The 23,609-nt window shown below is 45.7% G+C and overlaps 1 long non-coding RNA gene across 1 annotated transcript; it reads right to left on the bottom strand.

Annotated features, from left to right (window-relative positions):
- Positions 1-1,762: 1,762 nt before the first annotated feature.
- On the bottom strand, positions 1,763-21,092 carry LOC120932633. The gene is made up of 2 exons (XR_005748023.1): positions 20,900-21,092; positions 1,763-1,924 (listed from the first exon to the last, which is right to left on the bottom strand). It is a non-coding gene; the product is annotated as an uncharacterized LOC120932633 (long non-coding RNA).
- Positions 21,093-23,609: the final 2,517 nt, after the last annotated feature.

The following is a 23,609-nucleotide window of genomic DNA, read 5'->3' as shown; positions in this document are numbered from 1 at the left end:
ACAGAAGATATTAAAGAGTCCTTTATTGTGCAGGGACATGAGCAGAACATAGAGCTGCTGGACATACCCCAACATACAGATCTCAAGCAATTATGTGGACTAAATGTGCTCACTTCCTACCTTGAACACTAACCCTAGGTTCACACCTATGCGTTTTTTAGTGTGCTTTGCAGAAACGCACTACTGTCCATTTAACATGGTTTCCTATGGTACACGTTCATATGTATGCATTTTTCACCCGGTACATTTTTGGAAAGGGTCAGGACTTGTTTTGTGTGTGTAGTGGTACCCCTATGGGGGCTGCTGATAGACTCTATACCCCACTGGTTACATCGACTACTGCAAATCCCCTCTTACTTCTGACACCTTGGGTTCCATTCTGTAAGGTTGTGTTAGTAATTAGAAACTCACACAGAATCACTCAACCACTCAGATATGTTTACTGAGATAAAGAATGGACACAAAGAACGGCATTAATAAACACAGCTTGAGTATTTCTTGTAACTGGTATACAAAGGTGCTTAATATAAATCCTCTACCAGACCTATGTGAACAGCTATACAGAGAAACAAATATCCAACACCCTTAACACATGTGTTGGATACCTTCCCTCTGAGACCTCAGTACACAGACCAATAATCAATCATAGACATAGTCATACAATCCACAATATTACTTGAGTAATATTGGCTTTCCCTAGGTTGTAGTTCAATGATTTAGCAATAAGATGCGGAGCAGTGGCACTTAACAAAGAGGAGATGGCAAATGTTCTTTCAATTCCAGGTATCTTCAGCTAGTCTGGAGTTTATACTGCAGTGTAATTTGTAATCCAAAGCAAGGAGAAGACATAAATGAAAAAGTGCAAGATGATCTAATTGATGCTTTATGTGAAGAACTAGGTCCACATGTGTGTTCCTCTTTAACTGTAAATAAGAGTGAAGTACAGTACTGACTTCTAGACGCAATGGGAAAAAATAGGCCCCAAGCACCTGTTATGTGATATAAGAAAAAGAAAAGAGAGAAAACTGCGCTGTCAAGTGGTATAAGTATATAATAACTGCCTGCATGACAGATATACTGTATAAAGGCAAAGTGGAAATGGTAAAGTGCGGCGCTGAAAATGATAATTTTGATGTGATCAAAAAATATGAATAGATGAATAAGAAGGTGCTATCTATATGAATTGAACCATTAGACTGCACTAGTGTGCTGATTTCAATATACACACAGAAGATAATAAATGAATATTAATAAAACAACCAAATTTTTTGGCGCATAAAACATAAAAAACAAAAATCCTGATAAACAAAGTGTATAGATGTACAAAGAGATAGATAAATATCTATATTGAACATCAGGATTTTTTATGTTTTATGCACCATTAATTTATATATATATTAATAATTCATATAGATAGCACCTTCTTTTTCATTTATTCATATTTTTTGATCACATCAAAATTATAATATTTAGCGCCACACTTTACCATTTCCACCTGTTATGTGATGTCTGTGAAGACGTAGATTCACATCCGTGGAACTACAGGTATCACCAGCCAGTCTGTAAAATAACTACTCAGCAATACTGTTATCACAAACAGAATGGGCTGCGGCCGCTCACCACTGTGGACATCAGTTGGATGTAGGGTTCCAGACAGAATTCCCTGGTGTCTGTGTCCTGTGGAAATGGCGTGCTACGCTGCGACTCCCGGTGGGCTGAAAGGCACCAAACAAAAAAGTGTAGTGTTACAAAACACAACAGATGGTTTTTGACAATTCCTTTATTAAAAATTGTGTCTTCTATCTCCGGTCTTCTCCCTTTGGGGTTTCTTCTCCCTCTTCTCTCTCTATTGCTTTCTTCTCCCTCTGCTGTTTCTTTTCCATTTTCTCTCTCTGGTAATGTCTTCTTTGTCCACTGCTGCCCACTAAAAATAAAAAACATGGTCACATGGCTGACTCTGTTATGTCGGCTCCCACTGTCTACCATTTCTTATATAGTCATGGGACAGACCATCTGGTGACATCACCCGCAGATCCCACATCACAGATGAAATACAAAAAGTTGTTTGTTATGGTTTACATGCGCTTTACAGGTCTCAATTTTGAAAGTGTTATTAAACCCAAATCGCTGTAATCTATGCAAATTTTCATTGCAGCCTGTAATTTCTTAACTAGGCCCTAATTTCTCTCCCCTTTCCCTTCTTGCTTCCACCTCTAGGGTAACTATGCTGCCTTGCATGGACCCCTGGAGCTCTAGTATGCATGAACAATCCCAGCCAGATCTTTTCACTAAGGTGTCAACGCTGTACGCACCAGTACGCAAAGAACTCTCGGATATCTTTAACTCAAACCTCTTTCCTCCTCCCCTTATAAGGGGTTTGATGGAAGATTTAAAAAGGCATACTGTGTTCATACAGTGGTTAAGCAACACTGTAATTTGCCCCTATTTGTTAGGAAACGGTCGCACATTTAGTATCTGTAACAAGCATTTGATTATCTAAACGTAAGCATTAAGTTTGAATCTGCTATCAGTAATCACAGTAATCTCCCAGCGGGGATGGCTTCCCCCGCCGGAAGGACACAATGGCTCAGTGGGAAGGATTCCTCAATCAACACTGACTGTGTTGATGGGAATCCAGCGATTTGTTTTTGTTTTTTTCCTGCAACACATGGTTGCAGGAAAAAAAATTGTCCATCTATGGCCAGCTTTAGGAGTGTAAGTTAACACTCCAAGCAGCTGGCATTCTGTAACTTTGGAGAGAGTATTTAAGAAAAATTGTGGATATGGAGCTCTCCTTTGTTTTTTTTATTTGTTGTGTTTTGTTTTTTTCCCACTGGCTCTTAACTGATGTTTTCAGATTGTACAGCCTGGGACACCATTTTTCTATGTCGAGTTGGATTCTGGGGTGAAGCTTTTTCATTGAATTATGAAAAAAATCCCATTGCAGTTTGGACGGTAGTACCGTATTTTCCGGCATATAAGACGACCTTTTGTACTTCAAATTTTCCCTCAAAAGTCGGGGGTCGTCTTTTACGCTAGTACCTGTATGCGTGGCGGGCGTCCATTGTTCAAAAGCCTCCTGGTGCTGTTCCGTGATAGGCGGAACACTGTTTCCCAGCAGTGCCTCTGTTCAGTGTTCCGCCTATCATGGCTGTCTTCTCATATTCGGCCTCTGACAAGAGGACATCCGTGATAGGTGGAACACTGAACATAAGGCACTGCTGGGAAACTGAGTGTTCCGCCTATCGCGGAACAGCACGAGGAGGAGGCATGGATTTTAAACAATTAACACCCGTAATCTGATTGAAACTGCATGTCAGGGATAAGGTAAGGGATCATCCAGGTGAGGGATGTAATGGCACGGGAACAGTGCGGCATGGAATAACACAGGAACAGTGAGGCATGTAATGGCACGGAAACATTGAGGCATTTAATGGCACAGTACAGTGAGGCATGTAATGGCACAGTACAATGAGGCATGTAATGACACAGTACAGTGAGGCATGTAATGGCACAGTACAGTGAGGCATGTAATGCCACAGTACAGTGAGGCATGTAATGGCACAGTACAGTGAGGCATGTAATGGCACAGTACAGTGAGGCATGTAATGGCACAGTACAGTGAGGCATGTAATGGCACAGTGAAGCAAGGGGGTCATCTTATAAGGTGAGTATATCCCAAAACCAAGATTTTAGCTGGAAAATTAGGGGGTCGTCTTAAACGCCCAGTCGTCTTATATGCCTGCAAATACGAGTTTATTTTTTGTGTCCCTTACTAGTGCATCAGTCTGTAGCCCACTAAGTCCCCGTTCACACTGACAGACCGATAATGTCCGCCTGTCAGGTTTTCAGGCGGACTATCCATTGCACTCTATGGAGCATTATGATCATTAGATCCAGGCAGTCTGTAGAGGACACACGGACCTGGCATCCGTCTGTTCAGCAGGAGAGATCTCCTGTTGAGTGAGTGGATCTGCTGGCAGATTCCCTCAGTGTGCAAGGGGTCTGAAACACCCAGTATGGGCATTTTATTAGTCTGTATATTTAGTCCATTCTGCGCATACAACTCCTAGGCCTAAATTTAACTGGGTACATGACAAGCATCCGACTTGCATATGGCTCATACTTACAAACTTAGGGAGGCAACCAGAAGTGAGAGGAAATCTTCCCCTAGGAAGGGAAATTCACTCCTGTAAGATATTCTGGGGAAAAGGTGTCTCCACTGAAACTTTAATCACAAACCATGACAAACCAACATTTTCAAAATCCAACTGTCACAGGGACAGAAAGTGAGGTGAAATCTTATGACCAGGGGCACAGACAGCAAAACAAACATTACAGGGGTGTTAACCCTTCCCTATGCTATCCAAAAAATATAATATATACAGTATCTCACAAAAGTGAGTACACCCCATTTTTGTAAATATTTTATTATATCTTTTCATGTGACAACACTGAAGAAATGACACTTTGTTACAATGTAAAGTAGTGAGTGTACAGCTTGTATAACAGTGTAAATTTGCTGTCCCCTCAAAATAACTCAACACACAGCCATTAATGTCTAAACCGCTGGTAACAAAAGTGATTACACCCCTAAGTAAAAATGTCTAGCTCGTCTGCATTGTTGGGTCTGGTGTCTCTCACCTTCCTCTTGACAATACCCTACATATTTTCTATGGGGTTTAGGTCAGGCGAGTTTGCTGGCCAATCAAGCACAGTGATACCATGATCATTAAACCAGGTATTGGTACTTTTGGCAGGTGCCAAGTCCTGCTGGAAAATGAAATCGGCATCTCGATAAAGCTGGTCAGCAGAGGGAAGCATGAAGGGCTTTAGAATTTCCTGGAAGACGGCTGCGCTGACTTTGCACTTGATAAAAACACAGTGGACCATCACCAGCAGATGACATGGCTCCCCAAATCATCACGGACTGTGGAAAAATTTGCACTTAATTTGTTAATCAAGGTCCCAGAGTCTGGAGGAAGAGTGGAGAGGCACAAAATCCACGTTGTATGAGGTCCAGCGTGAAGTTTCCAGTGATTGTTCAGGGGGTTACACTCAGATGTAACTTTACACTCGATTTTCCTTCAGTCAGATCAGTCAGTCAGTGTCAGCGGTGGAGCAGGGCGCTTCGGACCTTCCGCTTACGAGCCTGCTTCCACCCAGACCTGGCAGTCAGAGACCAGGCAGCTGCTAGGCTAGACGCTCCATGAAACAAGCTCCCTGGAACCTGGAATCAGCATCTCGCTCTCCACAAGGACTCCTCTCCTCCGCAGGTAAGACCCTGCCTCTCAGGGCCTGATATCCTGGGGATCCACTGACGGCCGTCCTTATCAGGGCAGCCGTCACACAGACCCCACACTGCGGCTTTCTAGACTACTTTTCGCCGGCATCTATCGCCCGCACGGCCACCCGCTTTCTGGTGGTCCCAAATCACCCCCCCTGGGTGTATTTCCGGCGTTTTTGGGTGTTTTTTCACCCCCGCGCCAGCCTGCTTCATCTCGCGGCCGCCGCACCTTAGGAAAGTCCGCGGCTTCAGCCGCGGCCTACCGGCGCACCGCTCGTTTTTTCCTTACCCTTAATTCCTAAGCACAGTTTGCTTTGGCTATTCACCCCCACATCCCCAGAGGCCCCCTGTTCAGCAACTTTATCGGTAAATAGCTTTTTTACCACGCTGACAGCCCCCCCCCAGCCCGGGTCCTGTGCTTTGCCTGGCAGCCATTATTTTGGTACACCCCAGCAGCAGTGACACCCAGCATCCCCCCCCCTTTTTTTTTCCCCTCCACAAGCCGTTAGTTTTTTGATCCAGGGTTTTGTGCCGATCGCCGTCAGGGATCAGGAAGGAATTTTTTTTCCCTGCCGCAGCACATTGGCCAGCTTGCCCAGGGTTTTTTTTGCCTTCCTCTGGACCAAAAACCAAATCCCAATCCCCTTGAGCTAGGATTCTCGAATCCTCTCTCACCCTACGCCCGCACCCCAGCCCTTGGTGACTGGCAGCAATGGTTAAGTTGCGTTACTCTCCAGAAACCATTTGGGGTCTGAGACAATTCGCTACTACATTGCCTGCCGCCACCACAATAGCTTTAAAATCAGATCAACTTTTGAGGTTCGATCATCGATCGATCATCAAATATTTCAATCATTCAACACAGCTCAAGCACATATCATGTGCTTTGCTTAACACTAGATCAGCAGTTAAACACCGATCAGAAATCCATGATTTCTTACTTCAATACGATCTAGACTGCCTCTTTATTACGGAAAGTTGGCTGTCGGACGATTGCAACACCATTCTCGGAGAACTGGTGCCAGCAAACTATCGCATCTTAACGGAAAATAGAATAGGGCAAAGGGGAGGAGGACTGGCGGTGATTCATAAGTCGCATATTGCAATCATTAAACCGGTCCTCCAAAATCCTCTACCTTTTATGGAAACCCTTACGCTTCAACTTCAAGCTCACTCTCAGGAGACTGTTCATATTCTCCTCTGCTATAGGCCCCCTGGGCCAAAATCGCAGTTGATATCAGCATTAACGGAGTTCATTTCCACCTACACCCTTAGCGGTAAGCACCTTTTGCTGCTCGGGGATTTTAATTTGTGGGCTAACTCCTCACAGGATCCCATCGCGGATGCCTGCATCAACCACCTGGAAGGATTTGGACTTCAACAACTTATACACGGACCAACGCATGTTTCAGGTCACACACTCGACCTAATTTTCAGACATAATCTGAAAATTAACATTGTGGGAAATGAACCTTTGCCATGGACAGACCACCATGCAATCAGCTTCATAATCCCCAGAACTCCATTAGTCAGGAAAGTACCCAAGCCGGTGACAATACACTGGGCTAGATCTCAGAGGAAGCTCCACTCGGAACTCTTCAGATCTACCCTGGGAAACCGAATTGGGGCTATTCCTCCTCAATTAGCAGCCTCAGATACTTTGGATGCCATTAATGCAGCTCTGCTACAGTCAGCCGACTTAGCAGCACCAAAGCGCAAACTCCGCAGCCGGGAAAAAAAGTCCAGCTGGTTCAATAACCAACTGTCGCTATTGAAGCAAGAGCGCAGAAGGGCGGAAGCCTCCTGGAAAAGAAGTCCGTCAGAAGACCATCTCAACATCTACAAAGCAGTAACTACGCGCTATCACAAGGAAATTTTCAAAGCCAAAAAACTTCACTTCTCCAGGGTGATTAACAGCGCAATGAATCGCCCTCGCGAACTCTTCAGGATGGTCACCCAGACCATGAATCCGGGATGTCTAGAAGTCCCCACTTCAGACACCCAAGAGTTCTGCAATGAACTATCGGATTTCTTCATCGACAAAATCGAGAAAATTCGGGTAAGTATTCGGCAAAACAATTCTCCACTCAGCCCCGTCTTCAATCAAAACAACGACCGAACGCCTCTACAATCAACTAAGTTCACTTTGGAACCCATCTCCATCGATACAACAAAAAAATGTATTGGCCTGCTGCGCAACAGCACAGCACCGAATGACATCATTCCCACCAAGCTACTGAAGGAATGTGCCGACATCCTGGCGCCTCCGATCACGCAGCTTATAAATCAGTCATTTAAGGAAGGCATAGTGCCTGCCCTGCTGAAAGAGGGCACAATCCTGCCGATCTTGAAAAAAACTAATTTGGATCCTATGGACCCAACTCACCGCCGTCCCATAACAGGTCTAAATGCTCTGTCCAAGATAATGGAGAAAGTGGTGGTAAATCAGCTGCAACAGCATCTGGACACCCACAACCTACTCGATCCATTTCAATCCGGGTTCCGTCCCGGACACGGGACAGAAACGGCCTTACTGAAAATATGGGACGATGCGCTTGAGGCCGCAGACGAAGGAGAATCATGTCTCCTGGTTCTGCTGGACCTAAGCGCTGCTTTTGACACAGTAGACCACAAATTGCTACTGAGACGACTAACAGAAGTCGCCGGAGTCTCAGAAGATGCCTTACCATGGTTCTCCTCGTTTCTTGGAAACCGATCACAAACAGTGAAACTGGGATCCTTCACATCTGAAAAACGCACGGTGACATGTGGGGTCCCCCAAGGATCCCCCTTGTCTCCAGTGCTGTTTAATATCTATCTTCGTCCTCTCTTTGATATTATCAGTAGCCATGAACTACTTTATCACTCCTATGCAGACGACACGCAGTTGTATTTTCGCATCTGCCACAAAAAGGATCATCATCTAAGATTAGAGAAATGTCTCTCTTCAATAGAAAACTGGATGTCTAAGAGTTATCTCAAACTCAATAATGCTAAAACAGAACTCTTTATCTTTGATGCCAGGCGGAAGAAACCACCGACAACAAACTGGACACCATCTCCCATTCTGGGACAAAGCATCGCACCTAGCTCCAAAGTCAAAAGTCTGGGAGTCACGTTTGACACCTTCATGACAATGGACGCACAAATAGGGTCCGTAGTCAGCGGGGCGCACCATTTGATGCGCCTACTACGCAGACTGATTCCATTTATTCCTAAAGAAGACGTAGCAGTCGTGGTGGGAACAATCGTGAATTCCAGACTGGACTATGCAAATGCCCTTTACCTCGGGCTACCCAAGTACCAAATCGCTCGTCTCCAAGTCGTACAGAATACGGCCGCCAGACTGGTGACTGGGAAAAAATCTTGGGAATCAATCTCACCTTCACTGAGATCCCTTCACTGGCTGCCAGTGAAGGACAGAATTGCATTCAAAGCACTCTGCCTGACACATAAGTGCATCCATGGGAAGGCTCCCAGATATCTATGCGACAAGATCAAACTGCACAATTGCAGTCGCATTCTGCGTTCCACCGACCAAAATCTGGTCAAGGTTCCTATAACCAAATACAAGTCCAAAGGAGAAAGAAGGTTTGCTTTCCAGGGCCCCAGGCTTTGGAATGCTTTACCAACCAGCATTCGGTTGGAGCAAAACCACCTGTCTTTCAGAAGGCAGATCAAAACCCTGCTTTTTTGAAAGGCATGAGACTTAATCAACAAGCGCCCAGAGGCGATTCAGTTCGCATGTGCCGCGCTATATAAATTTTTCATTCATTCATTCATTCACCACAAGTCTTGGGCCATTGGACAGACAGGATGTGCTGTCAAAAAACTGACTACAGTGGGATGGATGTGCTTCTAGGCCTAGTGTGCCCAGTTTGAAATGGGAAAACAGGGGGACTGCAGGTTTTTCACACAAAGGCAGAAATAAAAAAAATATCCTGTTCTCTTTGTATCACAAGTATATGGTGCAACAAGCACATATCGGGAATATGAAATGTTGGGGTAACATTCTTTAAATCAGGAATTGCCCAGAGAAGCTTTATAAATATATGAAACTGATAAAAGTGATAGGTGTTTAAAGCACCTATTCTTTGGGGAAGAGTGGGTACCTATTTCTGGCAGGTATCTGCTTCCCTTTCTGCTGGTATTACCTAGATCAGTGATGGCAAACCATGGCACCCCAGATGTTTTGGAACTACATTTCCCATGATGCTCAACTACACTGCAGAGTGCATGAGCATCATGGGAAATGTAGTTCCAAAACATCTAGGGTGCCATATGATTTTACAGAAGTAGTTTTGGCTGCTGAATGGTCAGAGTGACTGTCAATCAACCAGCAATCAACCAGCATGGGGACTGGTTGACAAAAAAAACATGGCTGCCTGTAGCTCACACAGGAGGGTGACAATGCCTCTGCAGCATTATGAGGCGGTGAGTAAAGCCTGCTATGGATGGAGTGATTTTCTTTCCTGCAACCACAGGTTGCTAGATTCCCCCATCAAGAGTCAGTGTTGGTGGGGAATCCCTCCCGCTGAGCCATTGCATTCTCCTGGTGGGGATGGAGGAAACAGTGATTGCTGCTCTCAGCTATAATAGCCACTAGCAATAATCGCATATAAAATCAAACAGGCTGGTTGTACCCAATTTGATCGATCAGCTTGGGTACATTCAGCCTGCCTATACATTGTTCAAATCTCGGCTGGTCCCTGCTGAACCAGCTGAGATTAAAACTGTCTTTGGCTGACTTTAGGGTTGTCACAGCGGTGGCTGCAAGAACCAGGAGCCATTAATTAAGGGAGAGGATTTTTTTTTTCTATTTCATTAAAAAAAAGTGTGAAACCTAATGGCTGGTGTTATCCGTGTGCTAAGTGGGTACCAATAATCCCTATAATCTTCCAGTTGGCTACACTGTAAATGTCACTCGGTACATTCCCAGCATGCTCCAGATGTTCCGTCCATAATTTATAACTTCACTTGTTAAAGGACATTTCCTCTCTAGTGGTGAATAGCTTCATTGTTCTTCAGTAGTCTGGGCTGTAGAATTTGTTCTTTGGAAAGGAATCTATGGTATAGGCAAATTCCATAGCACATGCCACCCTAATGTCTTCTCTCGGCCTCATTTATGCACAGCCTCTATCACAGAGGATACAAGTCACCAGTGAGCTGACATCATACCGGGCTATGTTCTCTTGCTGTTGTACAATAGGTGCAGCCATGTTGTTATAATATTCATAGACTTTACAGGGCTTCTTCATACCACATGCTTTGGGCTGTGTTGGGCAAAGCAGTCCCAATACATGGATAAGTCTGTGTTTTGGTGTAAAAAATCAGGCAGGCCACATTTTATTGCACTGTAGCCTGCATCACCAGTGCATACCAATATATATGTGCTGTGGCATGAATAAGCCCTAAATGAGTATTTCATGTTTATTTTCACACTATATAGTTTGGGCCAGGCATTAGTTGCATACAGTAAGCAGCACTGTGTTCCGGTGTTCTATCAAATAGTACGCTCCGTCAAAAAGTGCCCGCGCATGCGCAGTACAGGAGGCCGCTCCAGGTGAACAGCTGGCGTGGCGTCACCATAGCGCATGCACACATCAAGCCATTTTTTCAACAGGAGATATCATTTGACAAGCAGAATTTAAACCTATGCAAACAGCAGAGGGATACCGTAGTTGTCAGATTGTGCCTCGCTGTTGCAGGGTGGGTTGTGGCAGTGTTGCAAGGTGGGTTTTGTCTGTGTTGAAACCCACCCTTAGACACAGGCAAAACCCGCTGTTCAACACACCAAACCTGCCCTGCAACACAGACAAAACCCGACCTTGAGCACACTGTAAACCCGCTCAGCAACAACGAGGCACAATCTGACAACTACGGTCTCCCTCTGCTGTTTGCATAGGTTTAAATTCTGCCTGTCAAAACCCTCCTAAGATGTGTGCATGCGCTATGTTGACGTCACGCCAGCTGATCGGAAAATCAGCTGAAGTGGCCTTCCATAATGCGCATGCGCGGGCACTTTTCAACGGAGGGCACTATTCGACTTCCTGTCTGCTTGCAGAATTAAAGAGAGTTGTATTTTTATCATTGAATGCGATGCTTCCTCGGATTTGCCAAGGTGGAAATTGTAATGTCACCCGTCCTCCACTCCTGCGCTCCTGGCATACATCCCTGAGGCTTCATTCACACCTGGGCGTTTTGGGATCAAGGCAGATTCATTGCGATTCTATCTGCGATCTCAAAACACACTACATTCGCAAAATTATGGGTACGGTTTTGCCATGATTTTTATTGCACGGCAATTGTGGCAAATCACATTGCGTGAATCTTGTCACCCAGAAAGTAGCAAAAAATATTATTTTGGGTGACACGCTTCAAGCAATGCGATTTACTGCAGATAAATTGCAGCAAAACCGCATCACGTTTTAGGTTCTACTGAAAATAATGGTGGGAAGAATCGCAGTGATTCTGCCACGATCCCAAAACGCCCAAGAGCTTGAATGCATACAGCCTATGACAACAGTTTAATACAGTGCTCAGTGTTTCAGCATTTTGACAGTTTGCTGGCAATGGTCTGGACGCTGCACCTGCGTTTCCCGCGATTATGCCGATGAGCATGAGGCCTAATGGCAATATATGATGCATTTTGATTTGATTTTTTTTTTTTTTTAAACCCTGTTGATGTGCGATTCTTTCAAAACAATGGAATCTGCAAACAATTGAATAGCCATGACTTCCCTTCCAGTCGGACTTGATCGGTCGGGGTGAACATTTTTGACCACCATTAGAGCGATGTCGTGCTCTCGGGACAGAGCACCTAAATGCAGGAAGGTCCCGTAAAATACGGGACAGTTGGCATCTATGCATTTGATCGGATTGAGTGATTCTACCTTTTTCCCAATGAGAAATCTTTGTACAAACGTAAAATGGAATAAAAAGACCACATTGCAAAAACGTAATATTTTTAATTACGTTTTTTTTTATCTGTGATGATTTTACTAATGCTGTCTTTTCCCTCTTTTTCAGCTCTTTGTTTTTTTTGACACAAACAGCCGCTTTGACCTCTCCAGCTTTTCTTTATTTTGTTACTTAACAGCAGTTGCTACGTTATGTGCAAGCCTGCAGTGTGCTCTGTTTGTCATTTTTTCCACCATACAGGGATTGCCTGTCACTGATTATAGAGCACGGCCTTCATCTGACATCACAAGACATCCTGAGTGTTTCCTCCTGGGGTGCGTTAACACCATTAAAAGATTTCAGCACATTTCTATATTTTTTTTCATGTATTTATACATTTTTTCGTTAAGAAGCAATTCATGGTTATTTGCACAGTTGGCAGACACATTCCCTCAGTGTCTGTTCATCGCAGCACCAGGGCTGTTTTAATAAACCTGCAAAAGGGGTATATAAAGTATAATTAAAGGCAAAACTGGAGTGGAGAGGGATTAGAACGCTTGTCAGTTTTTATTACTGCCGCTGTTAGGAAGATTCGCTTTCTCTATTTGTCCTAGTTACCATTATCATTGAACACGAAAGTAAAAGAAAAACACAAATTAGGTTGTCCCCAGAAAAGTAATAGAGGGGAAATCTTCCAATGGGGACCCGGAGGTTCCCAAGGGATTCTCTTGATTTGCAGGGATTTCCTCTCACTTCCTGTTTTGGCTACAGGGCAGAAAGTGAAGGGAAATCTCACCAATGGGACAAAGATGGCAAAAATAAACCTTACATGAGTTATAACCCTCCCTTACTTTTGCCTATAGTTCTACTTTAACCACTTAAGGACCAGAAGGATTTGCCCCCTTAATTTCCAGGCTATTTTTTGCAATACAGCACTGCATCGCTTTAACTGACAATTGTGCGGTCGTACAACACTGTACACAAACACAATTGATGTAATTTTTTTCCCCCACAAATAGAGCTTTCTTTTGGTCGTATTTGATAACCTCTGCGTTTTTTATTTTTTGTGCTATAAACAAAAAAATGCGACAATTTTGAAAAAAAATATGGGGTAGATTCACGTAGATCTGTGTTTCTTTGTGCGGGCGTAACGTATCCTATTTACGTTACGCCTCCGCAACTTTTACAGGCAAGTGCCGTATTCTTAAAAGAAAGTTGCGGCGGCGTAGCGTAAATAGGGCGGCGTAAGCCCGCCTAATTCAAATAGTGAAGAGGTGGGCGTGTGTTATGTAAATTAGGCTTGACCTGACGTGATTAACGTTTTTCCCGAACGACGCATGCGCCGTCCGTGGAATTTCCCAGTGTGCATTGCTCCAAAGTACGCCGCAAGGACGTCATTGGTTTCGACGTGAACGTAAATGACGTCCAGCCCCATTCATGGACGAATTACGCCGGTCTTATCTAATAGAAATCTATGCGTAACTGATTCTATGAATCAGGCGCATAGATACGACTGGCCGGACTCAGAGATACGACGGCGTATCTAGAGATACGCCGTCGTATCTTGTCTGTGAATCTACCCCTATGTTTTTTACTTTTTGCTATAATAAATATCCCCCCCAAAAAAACACGAATTGCAATAAGCATATATTAATTGGTTTGCGCAAAAGTTATAGGGTCTACAAAATAGGGGATATATTTATGGCATTTTTATTATATATATATATATTTTTTACTAGTGATCAGCAATTTTTTGCGGGACTGCGACATTGCGGCAGACGGACCTGACACTTTTTTGGGACCATACAATGTAAAATTCAGACATACATACACACGGCAGAACATTTTCAACCAACATACACCAAACCACATGTTTTTTCAGCTATTTACAGCCACCCTTTGGGCAACTTCTGCTATTGTTGTCTGATGTTTAGCATTCGGAGCATGCGTGTTTGTACTTTGGATTTTAGTCAGACGGATTTGTGTACACACGATCATATAATCCGATGGGACACATCTTTTGTCAGACAATTTGAGAGCATACACAGCCAACATTTGTTGTCGGAAATTCCGACAACAATTGTGATCGGAACCTGCATACTGGATAGTAACCAGCGTCCTACCCCAACCTTAGCGACCTGAGATGTGCCGTGGTCGCCCGTGAGGGCACGCCTAAAAGAGGGCATACCCTATGAAGGAGTGAATAAAAAAGGGGGATGGGTGGGTGAGCACCCGGAAACTGCGCCGACGTGTGCTGGGAGAAGAGGGCGAGACTAAGAAGCCCCACGCTCCTCCCACAAACCCAGGCAAGCCAATGGCTAGCCTTAACACTTGTGATCGGAACCTGCATACTGGATAGTAACCAGCGTCCTACCCCAACCTTAGCGACCTGAGGTGTGCCGTGGTCGCCCGTGAGGGCACGCCTAAAAGAGGGCAAAAAGAGACACCAGTTTAGGTACAGTAATAGTTTAATGACAAAGGAACAGAACATGCTTAAGCCAACAAAAGCGTGAAAGCCTGCCTAACCTCCGCGTGGGGGTCTGAGACGTACCACTGGAAACATGAGGATCGCCAACGGCCCATGTACTTAATGACATGGGCTGGGACCCCATGCCTGGAAGCTGCGGAGGCAGCGCCAATCCTGAATGAATGCCCCGAGAACCTAACCGGGTTGAATCCCAATCTGCCAATCAAAATCCTAACGTGGGAAATGAACTAGGAAGAGGAGAGGGCCAAGGTAGGAAAGGGAAGCAAGGGGCTCTCGGGTGGAGCCGCGGCACATGAACCCATGAGCCGGTCCAAGACCTTCACCGGACACCAGGTCATGTTGGAACTGTAAAACTTGACGATGAACCCCTGCCCTACCTTCCTCGTCTTATTATTGGGCAGCTGTAATGCAAAATAATCTGGCCACCTGGTGAGATCCCCTCTGCGGAGAACCGGGGATTGGGGCCCCGCCCTAGCTACCTCCCCTGGTCTAAGGAATCCGAAAAAACAGAGGAACACCGCCGCCTCCAGGACCAAGCTGGGACCCACCCCAAAAGGTGACAGGGCCAGCAAATCCGCCAACCCTCGCATCATGGACCCGGAGATTGGCAGACGTGTCACCACCGGCCTCCCTTGCGCCTTCTGGATACCCCTGAGCATGGCTCTGACGGGATAAGCCGCAAACATGGACGGTGATGTAGGTTGTGCCAGGGAAAAGTAATGCTGAATTCCTGCTAGGTACAATTTGATGGTATTATGAGACAGACGTAGACTATCATGGCAAAATGCCATGAAAGCCAATATATAACCGACATCGTACCCCCCGGTGCTAGGGTAACGGGACGTGAAATTACAAAAACACCTCCAAGCCGTGCCATAAGCCCTGTGTGTGTTGCAGGCCAACGAACCATGGATAAGGTCGGCTGCCCGAGACTCGAGGGTTCTTAGTCCAACCTCAGCTGGGCAAACGGCGGCACCGGCAAGCCCCTCCGATCCGCCTCTGGATGCTGCCGAAAGAAACGAGGGAAATCAGACCTGGACAGTGCATCCGCCGCCCCATTGTCCACCCCACTAACAAATTCCCCCCGAAAGTGAAAATTGAACCTGAGCCCCAACCAGGTCAGCCTGCGCATAAATGCCATGATTGCGAGGGAACCTGACCTCCCCTTGTTAATGATAGCTGCAGTGGCGATATTGTTGGTAAAAAACACGACCGTATGACCAGACCATGAGGGCTCCAGGTATACGCTGCGGCCACAATAGGGATGATCTCGAACAAAGCGGATGTCCGAGAAAAGCCCGGGATATCCGCCACCTCCAGAGGCCAGGGCCCAGCGAGTCACTGCCGCCCGAAAATGGCCGCGAAACCCACTGATGCGGCGGCATCGGAAAACACCCTGGGGGAGGCTGGGGTAGGGAGTCGGATGAATAAGGACACCCCATTCCAGTCCCTCAAGAAAAGATCCCACATGAGTAGATCCGCCCTGGCATCGGCTTCCAACCGCACCCTCGAGTTAGCGCCTCGGAAGAGCGGCAGGAGTGCCAGCAGGCGAGAAACAAAAGACCTACCCTGCGGGATAATGCGCATGGCGAAATTCAGCATGCCTAAGAGAGATTGCAACTCCCTCTTAGAACACACTGGGGATCTAACAAAGCCATGGATGACCCCACGGATCCTGACCAGCTTGTCCTGCGGCAGGCTAGCAACCATTCGTACCGTGTCCAATGTGATCCCTAGGAAGGTAACCGTGGTGGCTGGACCCTCCATCTTGTGGGCAGCCAAGGGAACATTCAGATCCCTGAACAGATCAGTGAGCGTGGCAAGATCCCTGGGTGCCTGAGCCGGGCTCTCCAGCAGCAAGGCAAACGTGTCAAACAGCCACGGCTACTTTTGGATCCGAATGTCAACTTGGTTGCAAAAAAGAACTGCCCCCGCCATTTAATGCCGTACCACTGCCACAAAGACGGCATGATAGGGAGGAGCTTGAAGGCATCGGAGACATCCGCCTTGGACAACCAAGCTCCCGCGCCTAACTGCAATATGTGCTGGATGGCAGAATCCACAGAAGCATACTTTAATGCAAACTCCCCTGACGGAACGAGGGAGTTCAAACTGGGAATAGGTGACGAATGAGGAGCAGACAGGTCGTACACCAAGCGATATTTATTTGAAAATTTACTTTTTACCACCCCCACAGGACTCACCCTCCACATCACAAACGGTGGGGGCAAAAACGGCCCAATGACGAAGCCCTTTGCCAACTCCACCCCTAGCAACTCATCAACTAACTCGGGGTTGGTGGTGGCCGATAACAAATTAGCACACTCGTGCGACTGCGCTGGAAGGGTGATAAGGCCAGTATGAAAACCCTCCTCAAACCCTTCCACCAAAAATCGCCTGAGCGCCTGGGAAGGGTGATTAGCCAACCAGAAGTTCAACCGCGGGATGTTCACTAGGCTTAGTCAGGAAGCCCCTGAGGGCTTGACCGGGCAAGCAGTTTTGGGGTGCGCCCTAAAACAAATCGCACAGACGTGCAACAACCTGCATTGGTTATAGTTGCATGTCGTGTAGTTGTAGTTATTACAAAGTTGCGACTTCCCTAAGACATGGATAGGCCTGCCAAGCTTGTCTACTAGGCCCGACGGGCCTGAAGAAGACCCGCCTGACCCAGGCCTGCTGGCCCCAACTGCCTCCAGATGATCAATATTAGGACACCAGTTAGCGGTGTGGGCGGCAGACTGGCAGGTGGCACACGTTTGAGACTTTTGGCTGGCAAAATGCCTGAAAAACAGTTCGGTGTCGATCACGCTCCAACATGACACCACCTGAAACTGAGCCCACATGGCCGCGACTTTGGCGGAGAAGGACCTGTGATAGTCGTAAAACGAGCTACCGCCATACTTGTGGGCCAAATCCACGATCTTATGTAAATAAAGGTCCAACTCCTCCCACCTGGCAGGACTAACCCCACAAAGAATGTCCCTAAAAATCCCGAAGGCCAGGACGAACTCGGCAATGCTGAGTTTGCGGTTTAACCTGGGATCGCGGGTCCTGAGGACCAGAGTGACTAAGCAGTGAGTAGTGACCTTCGCCCCCCCCTTGCATACCAATTCTGTACTCACTCTGGCCCTGCCACCCACCAGCCGGAACCCCTGACCCCGACCCTGAGCACCCCCCTTCCAACATCCTTGGTATAATGCGTGGCTCAGAGGGGACCGACTGACAGTGCACTGTGGGACTACAGGTCCCAGCAAGACCCATGATGCTTGCGGGGAACTACCGCTAACAACCGCCGCCCCCCAGCGATCCCCTGAAGCAGAGGCCAAGACTAGCTACCCGTGCCCCTCCCCCCTACCTAACTGCAGCACTTACCTTGACGCACCTGCAGCGATACTGCCACCTGCAGGGAAAAAACAGACACCCTGCACAAGGGGTGGAAGAAAACAAAATCATACCCAGCATTCAAAACCAGCCCCCTCATCCCCCCCCCCCCCCGCATCCACCTAAGGCTTTCATTACATAGCATAGAACATGGAAGCATCTATTCAATGTATAATAAAAGCAATGGCCAGGGATCCAACAGTTTGCATGTTCCCCAAAATTGCCGGTCCGAGTGACTACCATGCCCCCCCCCCGGTCCGTGTGACGACCAGCCCCCCCGGTCCGTGTGATGACCAGCCCCCCCCCGGTCCGTGTGACCAGCCACCCCCGGTCCGTATGACGACCAGCCCACCCCCCGGTCCGTGTGACGATCAGCCCCCCCAAACATACCTGACCCTACCAGGGCGAAGCAAGGGCGCGCGCATGGAAGGCCGGAGTGCCACCCAAAAGAGGAAGGGAGCAAGGCCACACACCCCCGACACGGGTGAACGGTGCTTGACTGCCCACGATGTCCGGCGATAACGATCGATCGAACGGACGGACGGACGAGGAGGAGGAGGAGGATCCCCGGAACCGGAAGTGACGCGTGCTGACCCCTGCACCCGGAAACTGCGCCGACGTGTGCTGGGAGAAGAGGGCGAGACTAAGAAGCCCCACGCTCCTCCCACAAACCCAGGCAAGCCAATGGCTAGCCTTAACACTTGTCCGATGGAGCATACGGACGGTCAGATTGTCCGACAAAACACGTCAGAACAATTGTTGTTGGAATATCCGATCATGTGTACGGGCCTTTAGAGTGCATATACATTGGAATAGCTTGTGGACTATGTTTAAGGCATTTGATTATGTTGGAACACTTCTAAAAATGCTTTTATGTTTCTAGTTCACACAAGAATAATTCAGCATGTTTCCATTGTCCTGTGGTGTGTTTCCAGGCTTATTTCTGTGTGGTCAGCACATGTGACCCAAGCTAATAATACTCCATGGAAACATTGTAAACGCATCCAAACACATGTAGACCGAAATGTATGACAAATGCACTGCTGGAAATTATTGAAGAACTCCAGTATGTACTAATAACATCTGAACAGCCAGAATAACACTTAGCCACTTTACAAAGCCTGTTCTAAAAAATAAAAACAAATAAAAATTATGAGGTCCCCATGCCTCCAGGGGCGGACTGACCATTCGGTCATTCGGGCAGTGCCCGATGCCTCTAACAACCCATGGGAAAGGTTAGAGTTCTGAGTCTCCTCTGTGGTTCTCTGATACTTAGTGTGCTTGATCCATAGTAAAGTGTAACAACTGGTGTATAAAGACAAGCAAAGAGCCGCACATGGCCTCAGGGCCACAGTTTGGAGACCACTGCAGTAGGCTATAAAAATGCTTGAAAAAGACTGTCAGATCTTATTGACATCATGAAGTCTGCCGGCATTAGGAATTGACAGTTTTTATTTATCAAGCCCTAACATACAGTAGGTTTCCTATAACATCTCATGGTGATTCTAATGACCTCAACTGCTCAAGCCCTAAGGAGGCCCTTCCCCCAAAAAAACGTTGGCTCAGTTTGATGCCCTTAACCAAAAAACATTTCACAAAGACTTCTGAATTATACAAACATTTGTACTAAGTGCTCCTTAATACCCATCCCAGAGTTTATCCCCTGCTGAGCGCTCTTTTTCTTGAACATGAGATCCAAAGCTTTTATCAAGACAATTTGTTCATTTTCCAGTGGGCTCTGAGGAAGTCCTGTGGATGATACTGGCCATCATTCAGCTTTCAAGGGGACAGGTGGCTGGCAACAGAGCGGCGTTACTGCGAGGCACAGCGCGGGAGAAAAGTGTTGCAACAAGAACTGCAGGTTTTAATTTTTTTATTTTTACAGATCTTGGGCAATTTAGTAAAAAAAAATATATCTATCTATATATTATAATATATATATATATATATATATATATATATATATATATATATATATATATATATATAAATTAGAAAATGCACTTTAACTAAAGTAGTAGGGAGAAGGTTCAGAGAAAGATTAGATTGTGGTTAAGTTTATAATGCATTTTATACTTAATTTTCTGTTGGCCACAACATATTGATATAATTGTTCAGTACTATGATCAGTTTGAATTTGTGGTCTACAATGTAAAAAAAAAATCGACCAGTTCCAAATTTTCCTTGCACAAGTGATTACACTGAAATCAAACCAGGCTGATTTAATCTCATTGGCAAGGTTTGCTTCAACTTAACAAATGATTTTTAACAACTTCAAGTAACTGTAATTTAAAAATTTACTATAAGGCACATATTGAGCAGGAACCATCCATCGAGTTAACCAGCCCCCATAGTATGTCTTGCGGGCCACTGTCTCTTTGCTTCGAAATTGTAAAGAAATAAACTATATAGAAAATAAGCCATTTTGAGGAGAAGGTGGGTGTATGCCAACCCCCGACTCAGAGGCATATCAGTGCCACAACATGTTCTAAGATGAGATAGGAACAATTACATCTCGGCATACGATTCCATTTTCCAAAAATAGAGATATCAACTCTGTAACGGCTACATAAATATACCTAAGAAAGTGCATTCAAAGTGTAATAGTCAGTGCACATCAGAGGAGGAAGTAATGGAACAAAGAAAAGGGAAGAGAAAGAAACAGAGCAAGAGAGTAACGAGATGAGTAGACTGAACCCACTTGATCCGACCACCAACCACCGCTCCCCTCAAGAAAGCCCACCTCAAGATGGCAACTGGCGGTAATTAATCCAGGGGCCTGTTTGTTGCCTACTTTTTTTGTGAACCATATTCCAAGAGTTATTTTGTGAACCGATACTGACTTTAGGGTCTCCGCTCCAGCATATCCCCCATTCGGTGTGTGTGTCCACTGAAGTTGCAGATCAGGCTAGGAGTCCACCCTCACTCCATATAATCCACAGAACAAATAGAGAAAAATCCCAGCCACCACACACCATACAAGCCCAGTGTGTATTAACTGATAGCAGCATCAGCCTAACTCCAACCAGGACACGCCCCCTGAGATGTTTTACTTCACGGGGGGTTAGTCATTGAGGTCAACAGATTTGCATTTACTGTCACGCTAGCATGCACGACAATGAAAATTACCTTATTCTCTATGGTGCCTGTGACAGACCTATCCGGGACAGAGGCTTTTGGAGGGGACTGAATGCTAGCCTCTTGCCTACAGATTATGAGCCCCTGGCATTTGGGGGAATGGTGCTCTTTGTGAGCTGTATGCCTGGGGACCCTTGAGGTGGTGTTACTTTGGCTTCAGGTCCATGTCCCCCCAAGACACACAGACTCTGTGAACCCTGTATATGCCATATTAGAAATAGTGACTGATTCATAATGTTGGGACACATACTGTTGGAAGATGCTGATGTCAACTCCAGCCACCTGTCTGTCTGTTGTCTGCTATAATGTAAATTAGTCTAGTATAACTTCTAAGAGTCTTTCACCCATTGTTGGTTGTGCTAATTAACCCTGCAATTGTATGAAGGAGTTCTGTATGATAATGTATATTGTAGTTAGGGAGTCACATCGGCTGCTTTAAGGGATTAGTTAATTTGCTTGTGTTAATTTATGTTTCTGGTTAAAGGTGTATTGTTAGAGTAATATGAGCAGGAGGGGGGAACCTCCTCCTCAACTGTATATAAGACTGTATTCTGGTTCTAATAAACAGTCCATATTCAGCAATCAAACGAGTATTGTCTTGTTTGTAGTTGTTAGTGGTTGGAATATCTGATATCTATATTCAGATTGGTAGGATCGGTATATGACAAAATCACTCAAGTGGAGTGTGGGACGTTTCGTTACAGTGCCTGTTCACATCAATGCAGCATGTTGCACAATGTTTTTTGGAAAGGTACTTGTGTTTCTTTTAGTGAAATAGTGTGTTTTTGGTCCCATAGGCTTAAATGGGACTGCATGGAAAGCGCATGTAAAATGCATGTACCATTTTTAGTGCATTTTTTGCAGAATTTTGGGGTATAAACTCTGTTTCTACCTCCAAGAAAAACCCATAAAGCATTAAAAAACATGTAATGGTGTGCCACAAAAATGCCATGAAAATCACATGATTATGCAGCAGCACTTGTAAAAGCCTAAGCTAAAACACAATTATACCTGTGGCTATTAATAGCTCATTCATTGCAGTCTGCACACAGATAATTATTTAAATTAGAGCTTTTACATTACCTGGCGAGATCCAGACTATGTTCTCTAATTTTAGCAGAAGTGACTAAACTACAAAGGAAATACATTGTGAGACATCAAAATTATTGTGAAATCGTGCTGAAGACACTTGTATACTTTCTGGAATAAAAGTAGGCATATCCTTTGAACCATTCCCTACTCCAACCAAAATTAAAAAAATAAAAAGTTTAAAGCAGAACTAATCTGTATCTGAGCACCACAAACTGAAAATGCTATCTATATCATTTTAAAATATTCAAAGTAAGCTTACCTATCTATCCATGTCCCCATGCTTTATTTGGTTGCAAAATCACTTTGAAAAACACCCCCTAGCATTTCTGGCTGTGGCCATCTTGAGTGAGGGCAGATAATTCATGTAGCATTTACTTCCTGGAATCCATTTGCCCTTAGCTCAGGCATGCAGGCAGGAAGGTGTGCTGGGTGTCCAGTGCACCCCTGTGCCTTTAACGAGGGGTGGTTCTCCCTCCAGACATACCTGTCCTCTATCTATCCATTATTATGCATGTGCTTGCACTGTGAAGGCTCTCAAAAATGTATAGAGTTAGGACTGCAGATAATACTGGGGTGCCGTGAAGTGGCTCTGTAGCTTATGCATATATTTGCAAATGTGTGCAAACTAAACCCATGTTTTTAATGCAAACTGTTAGACAGGACAATTTTGTTGTTTACAGGCTGGTCGGTGAGTTGAGCTGGGAATTTTTGGGGTTTTGTTTTACATGCATCGCCTTCCATGTGCTCCTTGCTGCGAAAGGCCAGTTATAGGTGGGGACAGTGGCCATTTGTTTTGTACAGGATGGTGTCATTAGCTGAAAAATACCCTCCAGTCCTCTGTACTGCAGTGGGGCAGCTCATACAGGCAATGTAACATACCTGTACATAGCGGCTTTCTTCTGGGTTCCCTCGCCCACTGGCTCAGCTGTGGCTCAGTCAACACATCCCAGCAGATTCATGGTCAGCACAATCAACACAGGGCTCTGTACAAAAGGAACAATCTCTCTGATTCTTATCCCTGCAAAGCAGGAATAAGAAAACAAAAAGATACAGTGGAACCTCGGATTGCAAATAACGCAGTTAACGAGCGTTTCGCAATACGAGCACTGTATTTCCTAAAATCCTAACTCGGTTTGCGAGTGTTGTCTCGCAAAACTACCGGATTCAGGCCAAAGAGGTGTGCAGTACCACATTTGGCCTGAGGTGGGGGGCGCCGGAGCCGAACGGAGCCGTTCGGAAAGGCCCAAGGACAGTTCGGCTGACCTCTGCAAACCTCGGAAAGGCTTGTGAACTGAGTCTTTCCGAGGTTTGCCGATGTCAGCC

Source organism: Rana temporaria, chromosome 3, assembly GCF_905171775.1.
Source record: "Rana temporaria chromosome 3, aRanTem1.1, whole genome shotgun sequence".
Taxonomy (NCBI): Eukaryota; Metazoa; Chordata; class Amphibia; order Anura; family Ranidae; genus Rana; species Rana temporaria.
The sequence above is the reverse complement of the archived record's forward strand: the minus strand, read 5'-3'. Positions and strand labels throughout refer to the sequence as shown.